At 36.3% G+C, this 9,359-nt stretch overlaps 1 non-coding gene across 1 annotated transcript; it reads right to left on the minus strand.

Annotated features, from left to right (window-relative positions):
• Positions 1-9,022: 9,022 nt before the first annotated feature.
• On the minus strand, positions 9,023-9,130 carry LOC112745754 (small nucleolar RNA R71). The gene has a single exon (XR_003173666.1). It is a non-coding gene; the product is annotated as a small nucleolar RNA R71 (small nucleolar RNA).
• Positions 9,131-9,359: the final 229 nt, after the last annotated feature.

Here is a 9,359-nt window from a genome sequence, read left to right on the forward strand (position 1 = left end):
CTTCGACTTTTATCTTCTCTTCAACTTTTTATCTTTTATTTATCTTTGCCTCACTAATATGTTCTTACCACTCCCTAAGTGTTTTATGAAGGTAGTTATGAGATTCTGCGCTTAAAGTTGTCTTTCTAAAGCTTTTACAGAAAACTGCCTTTTCCGCATTATTTTATTATTTTTATTAAAATATTATTTTTAATTAAATATTATTATTTAATATTTTATTATTTTTTTATTATTTTATCATTAAATTTTCGGAAATTAACTTACTTTTACTTTTAACCTTTAAAATTCACTTTTTACCACCCGTAACTTTTAATATTTCTACTTTTACCACCCTAACTTTCAGAAATTACCAAATAACCCCCCAAACACCAAATTAATTACTTCCTTGCCCTTTTATGAATCAAAAAGGTGTTCTTCATTGTTCTTCATCACACTCAAAGTGTTCTTCATGTTCTTCATAAATTCTTCAAATTCTTTCTCTGTTTTTACCCGTTTTTCAGTCTTTTCAACAACCGATTTTTACCATAATTCAAAATAAAATTGCAGCCATTAAAACCCCATCTTTTCTACATGATTTCAACATAAATTGAACCTCAATTTAAGCTTAGGGTTTCGTTTTTCCAGCTGCCCAAGAACATGAACTTTAAAGCTTGAATTTCATCAAATTTCATCAAAATTTCACCATATTTTCACCAAGAATCAATCATGTATGCAACCAATTTTTAGCACAGCCAATTTATACAACATTCACACAAATCAAACACAAATAATCAAGATTAATTTCGTGACACCCTACCTGGTTTTGCTGCTCCTAATTCGGTTAAACTTTCAGGTGATCCTTAAGCACTTTTCCCTCCTAAATCACATCAAGAACAACCTTAAATCCAAAAACTCTCAACTGACCAAATCTCACTCAGTATGTTAGGAAGAGATATATCACCTTATACTTGCTGGAAATTCACGTTTCTTGGCCCTCAAGTCAAGTTAAGCATGATTCCTAAGGAAGAACATCAAGAAAACACATGTTTTGCATGGTTTTCCTTGAAAACCGAATTGAAGAGGGAGGGAGACAGCCATCTCACCTTATTTCCATCCTTGATAAGTTACATGGTTATGTAGAGGAAGAAGAGAGGATCATTTTGGTGAAATCAGAGTTTTGATTTGAGTTTTGGTTCAGAAGAAATCAAGCTTTGAAGATTAAGTGTTCATGAAAGTTTCTCTCTTTTCTCTCTTGTTATTTTCGGCCAAAATGATGAAATGAGACAGCCTTGGAGGTCTTGGGGGTGTAAGGTGAGTTTTGATTGGTTGGCTTGGAGGTGGATTAAAATAATATTAAAATATCTCTGGTGTACAACTACTAAAACTAGGTGTACCGGAACACTCGTAAAAACATCTCTAAAAATTATTTTCTGAGCTAATAGCATAAATGACACTAGTAACATATTTATTATGATAATAGAACATATATAATGAGGCCTTAGCATTGCTAAAGTCATCAGAGAGTGCTGGTGCTAAGCTGCACCAGTAAACCGTAAACCCGATTAAACTGATTTTCTGTTTTTAACTAAAACTGACCAGGTAACCTTATAATATCATTCAAGCATTTTCTAATACTAATATAATGATAATATTATACTATTATCTCTCTTCTCTCATAAATCGAGTCCGGTTTGTCAAACTGAGACTATTTACGAAAAACCGAATCAAAATCCCTAACCGATACGGTTCAAAAACTAGGTTCTTCGTGACCGCGTTATCGAGCTTGTCTCAACTAAGGTCCTGAGTTAAAGATAATATAATGACAATGAGGATTGAGATGCTTGATGATACAGAAGAGGTATTCCCTTTACTGATCTTTCGGAGAAATCTGTGTATTCAGAAATGATCTCGCGTACTCGAAAATTAGGGTTGTTACATTAAACGCCAGTAAGAAGCATGTTTTGGGCGTTCAACGCCAGAACAGAGCATGGTTTTGGCGCTGAACGCCAGAAATGGGCAGCATCTGGGCGTTTGAACGCCAGAAGTGCACCCTGGAGAAGAGATGGCGCTGAACGCCCAGAACAAGCATGGTTCTGGCGTTCAACTCCAGAAATAGGCAACAAATGGGCGTTCAACGTTCAGAACAAGCACCAATCTGGTGCTGAATGCCCAGAGTTGTGTGCAAAGGCATTTTGCATGCCTAATTTGGTGCATCACCTCAAGATCTGTGGACCTCACAAGATCACTTCAGGATCTATGGACCCCACAGGATCCCCACCTACCTCCACTCACTTCTTCTCACCCCTCTTTCACACAATCCCATAAACACTCTTCCCCAAAACTCTTCACCAATCACCTCAATCTCTCTTCCCCATCACCTCTTCACCACTCACATCCATCCACTCTCCCCCATAAACCTACCTCATAAACTCCATCTACCTTCAAAATTAAAAATCAATTTCCCACCCAAATCCACCCTAAATGGCCGAACTTACCCCCCTCCCTTCCCTATATATAACCCACCATTCTTCCTCATTTTCACACAACACAACCCTCTTTTCTCTTCTTGGCCGAAACACACCTCCCCCTCCTCTCCATATTTTCTTCTTCTTCTTCATCTATTCTTTCTTCTCTTTCTCGAGGGCGAGCAAAATTCTAAGTTTGGTGTGGTAAAAGCATAAGCTTTTTGTTTTTCCATTACCATTGATGGCACCTAAGACCAGAGAATCCTCTAGAAAAGGGAAATGGAAGACAAAAGCTTCCTCCTCCGAGTCATGGGAGATGGAAAGATTCATCTCCAAAGCTCATCAAGACCACTTCTATGATATTGTGGCCAAGAAGAAGGTGATCCCTGAGGTCCCTTTCAAGCTCAAAAAGAATGAGTATCCGGAGATCCGACATGAAATCCAAAGAAGAGGTTGGAAAGTTCTAACAAAACCCATCCAACAAGTCGGCATCCTAATGGTTCAAGAGTTTTATGCCAATGCATGGATCACTAGGAACCATGATCAAAGTAAGAACCCGGACCCAAAGAATTATCTCACAATGGTTCGGGGGAAATACTTAGATTTTAGTCCGGAAAATGTGAGGTTGGCGTTTAACTTGCCTATGATGCAAGGAGATGCACGCCCCTACACTAGAAGGGTCAACTTTAATCAAAGGTTGGACCAAGTCCTCATGGACATATGTGTGGAAGGAGCTCAATGAAAGATTGATTCCAAAGGTAAGCCGGTTCAACTAAGAAGATTGGACCTCAAGCCTGCAGCTAGAGGATGGTTAGAGTTCATCCAACGCTCCATCATCCCCACTAGCAACCGATCCGAAGTTACTGTGGATCGGGCCATCATGATTCATAGCATCATGATTGGAGAGGAAGTAGAAGTTCATGAAGTCATCTCCCTTGAACTCTACAAAATAGCCGAAAAGTCCTCCCCCATGGCAAGGCTAGCTTTTCCTCATCTTATTTGCCATCTATGTTACTCAGCTGGAGCTTTCATAGAAGGAGACATTCCTATTGAGGAAGAGAAGCCCATCACTAAGAAAAGGATGGAGCAAGCAAGAGAGCCCATTCATGGAGCTCAAGAGGCGCAGGAAGCTCATCACCATGGGATCTCGGAGATGCCTCAAATGCATTTTCCTCTACAAAATTATTGGGAGCAAATCAACACCTCCCTAGGAGAATTAAGTTCCAACATGGGACAACTAAGGGTGGAACATCAAGAGCACTCCATCATCCTTCATGAAATTAGAGAAGATCAAAAAGCAATGAGGGAGGAGCAACAAAGACAAGGAAAAGACATAGAAGAGCTCAAGGATATCATTGGTTCCTCAAGAAGGAAACGCCACCATCACTAAGGTGGACTCATTCCTTGTTCTTACATTCTCTGTTTTTCGTTTCTATGTTAAGTGCTTATCTAAGTTTGTGTCTTCATTACATGATCATTAGTATTTAGTAACATTGTCTTAAAGTTATGAATGTCCTATGAATCCATCACCTCTCTTAAATGAAAAATGTTTTAATTCAAAAGAACAAGAAGTACATGAGTTTTGAATTTATCCTTGAACTTAGTTTAATTATATTGATGTGGTGACAATGCTTCTTGTTTTCTGAATGAATGCTTGAACAGTGCATATGTCTTTTGAAGTTGTTGTTTAAGAATGTTAAATATGTTGGCTCTTGAAAGAATGATGACAAGGAGACATGTTATTTGATAATCTGAAAAATCATAAAAATGATTCTTGAAGCAAGAAAAAGCAGCAAAGAACAAAGCTTGCAGAAAAAAAAATGGCGAAAAAAAAAAGAGAAAAAGCAAGCAGAAAAATCCAAAGCTCTTAAAACCAAAAGGCAAGGCAAAAAGCCAATAACCCTCAAAACCAAAAGGCAAGGGTAATAAAAAGGATCCCAAGGCTATGAGCATCAATGGATAGGAGGGCCTAAAGGTATAAAATCCTGGCCTAAGCGGCTAAACCAAGCTGTCCCTAACCATGTGCTTGTGGCGTGTAGGTGTCAAGTGAAAACTTGAGAGTGAGCGGTTAAAGTCAAGGTCCAAAGCAAAAAAAGAGTGTGCTTAAGAACCCTGGACACCTCTAATTGGGGACTTTAGCAAAGCTGAGTCACAATCTGAAAAGGTTCACCCAATTATGTGTCTGTGGCATTTATGTATCCGGTGATAATACTGGAAAACAAAGTGCTTAGGGCCACGGCCAAGACTCATAAAATAGCTGTATTCAAGAATCATCATACTAAACTAGGAGAGTCAATAATACTATCTGAACTCTGAGTTCCTATAGATGCCAATCATTCTGAACCTCAATGGATAAAGTGAGATGCCAAAACTATTCAAGAGGCAAAAAGCTACAAGTCCCGCTCATCTGATTGGAGCTATGTTTCATTGATAGTTTGGAATTTATAGTATATTCTCTTCTTTTTATCCTACTTGATTTTCAGTTGCTTGGGGACAAGCAACAATTTTAGTTTGGTGTTGTGATGAGCGGATAATTTATACGCTTTTTGGCATTATTTTTATGTTAAATTCACATTTCTGGACTTTACTATGAGTTTGTGTGTTTTTCTATGATTTCAGGTATTTTCTGGCTGAAATTGAGGGACTTGAGCAAAAATCAGATTCAGAGGTTGAAGAAGGACTGCTGATGCTGTTGGATTCTGACCTCCCTGCACTCAAAATGGATTTTATGAAGCTACAAAACTCAAAATGGCACGCTTCCAATTGCGTTGGAAAGTAGACATCTAGGGCTTTCCAGAAATATATAATAGTCCATACTTTGCCCATGTTTAGACGATGCAAACTGGCGTTTAACGCCAGCTCTCTGCTCAAATCTGGCGTCCAGCGCCAGAAACAAGTTGCAAAGTGGAGTTCAACGCCCAAACTGGCACAAAAGCTGGTGTTTAACTCCAATAATGACCTCTCCACGTGTAGACTTCAAGCTCAGCCCAAGCACACACCAAGTGGGCCCCGGAAGTGGATTTATGCATCAATTACTTACTTCTGTAAACCCTAGTAACTAGTTTAGTATAAATAGGACTTTTTACTATTGTATTAGATATCTTTGGATTATATTTTGATCTAGTGATCTCGTTTTGGGGGCTGGCCATTTGGCCATGCCTGAACCTTTCACTTATGTATTTTTAACGGTAGAGTTTCTACACTCCATAGATTAAGGTGTGGAGCTCTGCTGTTCCTCAAAGATTAATGCAAAGTACTACTGTTTTTCTATTCAATTCAACTTATTCCGCTTCTAAGATATTCATTCGCATTTCAACCTGAATGTGATGAATGTGACAATCATCATAATTCCCTATGAACGCGTGCCTGACAACCACTTCCGTTCTACCTTAGATTGAATGAGTATCTCTTGGATCTCTTAATCAGAATCTTCGTGGTGTAAGCTAGATTGATGGCGGCATTCATGAGAGTCCAGAAAGTCTAATCCTTGTCTGTGGTATTCCGAGTAGGGTTCAGGGATTGAATGACTGTGACGAGCTTCAAACTCGCGAGTGCTGGGCGTAGTGACAGACGCAAAAGGAGGGTGAATCCTATTCCAGTATGATCGAGAACCTCAGATGATTAGCCGTGCTGTGACAGAGCATTTGGACCATTTTCACAAGAGGATGGGATGTAGCCATTGACAACGGTGATGCCCTTACATAAAGCCAGCCATGGAAAGGAGTAAGACTGATTGGATGAAGGCAGCAGGAAAGCAGAGGTTCAGAGGAACGAAAGCATCTCTATGCGCTTATCTGAAATTCTCACCAATGATTTACATAAGTATTTCTATCCTTCTTTTATTATTTAATTTTGAAAACTCCATAATTATTTTATATCCGCCTGACTGAGATTTACAAGGTGACCATAGCTTGCTTCATACCAACAATCTCCGTGGGATCGACCCTTACTCACGTAAGGTTTATTACTTGGACGAACCAGTGCACTTGCTGGTTAGTTGTATCGAAGTTGTGACAAATTATGAATTGAGATTACAATTGAGCGTACCATGTTGATGGCGCCATTGATGATCACAATTTCGTGCACAAAGTTTTTGGCGCCGTTGCCGGGGATTCTTCGAGTTTGGACAACTGACGGTTTATCTTGTTGCTCAGATTGGGTAACTTTCTTTTCGTTTTCTTTTCAAAAATTTTCAAAAATTTTTCAAAAAAATCTTTCAAAAATTTCTCCTTTGTTTTCGAAAATATTTTAAAATAAAAATGTTTTCAAAAATATATTTTTCTTCATAATTTTTAAGAATGAATTCTAGTGTTTCATGAAGCATGTTGAAGCCTGGCTGGCTGTAGGGAATGTCAGGCGTGTCATGTCTGAGTTACATACTAAAGCTTGGCTGGCTATTAAGCCATACCTGACCCTTTGATTGGAGCTTTAGACTAAAGAGCATAAGATTCCTGGAATTCATATTAAAAATTTTGGAATCCTTATTTTTCTTTTTCAAAATGATTTTCGAAAAAAAAAATTTTAATTAAAAGAAAATACAAAAAAAAATCATAAAATCATAAAAATCAAAAAAATATTTCGTGTTTCTTGTTTGAGTCTTGAGTCAAATTGTAAGTTTGGTGTCAATTGCATGTTTTAAAGCTTGCATAAAATTTTCGAAAAATTCATGCATTCATAGTGTTCTTCATGATCTTCAAGTTGTTCTTGGTAAGTCTTCTTGTTTGATCTTGATGTTTTCTTGTTTTGTGTCTTTTCTTGTTTTTCATATGCATTTTTGCATTCATAGTGTCTAAACATGAAAGATTTCTAAGTTTGGTGTCTTGCATGTTTTCTTTGCATATAAAATTTTCAAAAATAAGTTCTTGATGTTCATCATGATCTTCATAGTGTTCTTGGTGTTCATCTTGACATTCATAGCATTCTTGCATGCATTCATTGTTTTGATCTAAAATTTCCATGCATTGAGCATTTTTAGTGTTTTTCTCTCTCATCATTAAAAAATCAAAAATAAAAAATATCTTTCCCTTTTTCTCTCTTAAAATTTCAAAAATTAGATTTGATTTTTTCAAAAATTTTTAAAATTTAGTTATTTTTATAAGTCAAATCAAATTTTCAATTTAAAAATCTTATCTTTTTCAAAATCTTTTTCAAAAATCATATCTTTTTCACTCTTCTTATTTATTTTCGAAAATTTTTAAAATATTTTTCAAAAATCTTTTTCTTATCTTTATCTCATAATTTTCGAAAATAACATCATCAATTAATGTTTTGATTCAAAAATTTCAAGTTTGTTACTTGCTTGTTAAGAAAGATTCAAACTTTAAGTTCTAGAATCATAGTTTGTGATTTCTTGTGAATCAAGTCATTAATTGTGATTTTAAAAATCAAATCTTTTTCAAAACTAATTTCAATCATATCTTTTCAAAAATATCTTATTATCTTATCTTTTTCAAAATCTTATCTCTTTCAAAATTTGATTTTAAAATATCTTTTCTAACTTCCTATCTTCTTATCTTTTCAAAATTGATTTTCAAATTTGTTTCAACTAACTAACTAACTCTTTGTTTGTTTCCTATCTTTTTCAAAACCACCTAACTAACTCTCTCTCTCTAATTTTCGAAAATATCTTCCCTCTTTTTCAAAATTTATTTTTAATTAACTAACTACTTTAATTTTTTATTTCTATTTTCGAAAAACTACTAACCTTTTTCAAAAACTATTTTCAAAAATCACTAACTCTTTTTCAAAAAAAAAATATTATTTTCGAAATTTTCCCTCTCTCATCTTATTCTATTTATTTATTCATCCACTAACATCTCCTCCTCACATCACTCACCAAAAATCCGAACTCCCTCTCTCTCTGAGTTCAGATTTTCTTCTTCTTTCCTTCTACTCACACAAGGACCTCTATACTGTGGTATAAAGGATCCCTATTATTATTATTATTATTATTATTATTATTATTATTATTATTATTATTATTATTATTATTATTATTATTATTATTATTATTATTATTATTTCTGTGCCCTCTTCTTTGTCATATGAGCAGGAGCAAGGACAAGAATATTCTTGTTGAAGCAGATCCAGAACCTGAAAGGACTCTGAAGAGGAAACTAAGAGAAGCTAAATTACAACAATCCAGAGATAACCTTTCAGAAATTTTCGAACAGGAAGAGGAGATGGCAGCCAAAAATAATAATAATGCAAGGAGGATGCTTGGTGACTTTACTGCACCAAATTCCAATTTACATGGAAGAAGCATCTCCATTCCTGCTATTGCAGCAAACAATTTTGAGCTGAAACCTCAGCTAGTTTCTCTGATGCAGCAGAACTGCAAGTTTCATTGACTTCCATCTGAAGATCCTTTTCATTTCTTAACTAAATTCTTGCAGACCTGTGATACTGTGAAGACTAATGGAGTAGATCTTGAAGTCTACAGGCTCATGCTTTTCCCTTTTGCTGTAAGAGACAGAGCTAGAGTGTGGTTGGACTCTCAACCCAAAGACAGCCTGAACTCTTGGGATAAGCTGGTCACGGCTTTCTTAGCCAAGTTCTTTCCTCCTCAAAAGCTGAGAAAGCTTAGAGTGGATGTTCAAACCTTCAGACAGAAAGAAGGTGAATCCCTCTATGAAGCTTGGGAAAGATACAAGCAACTGACCAAAAAGTGTCCTTCTAACATGCTTTCAGAATGGACCATCCTGGACATATTCTATGATGGTCTGTTTGAGTTAGCTAAAATGTCATTGGACACCTCTGCAGGTGGATCCATTCACCTAAAGAAAATGCCCGCAGAAGCTCAAGAACTCATTGACATGGTTGCTAATAACCAGTTCATGTACACTTCTGAGAGGAATCCTGTGAGTAATGGGAAGCCTATAAAGAAGGGAGTTCTTGAAATTGATACTCTGAATG

The sequence above is a fragment of the Arachis hypogaea genome, chromosome 14 (genome assembly GCF_003086295.3).
Source record: "Arachis hypogaea cultivar Tifrunner chromosome 14, arahy.Tifrunner.gnm2.J5K5, whole genome shotgun sequence".
Taxonomy (NCBI): Eukaryota; Viridiplantae; Streptophyta; class Magnoliopsida; order Fabales; family Fabaceae; genus Arachis; species Arachis hypogaea.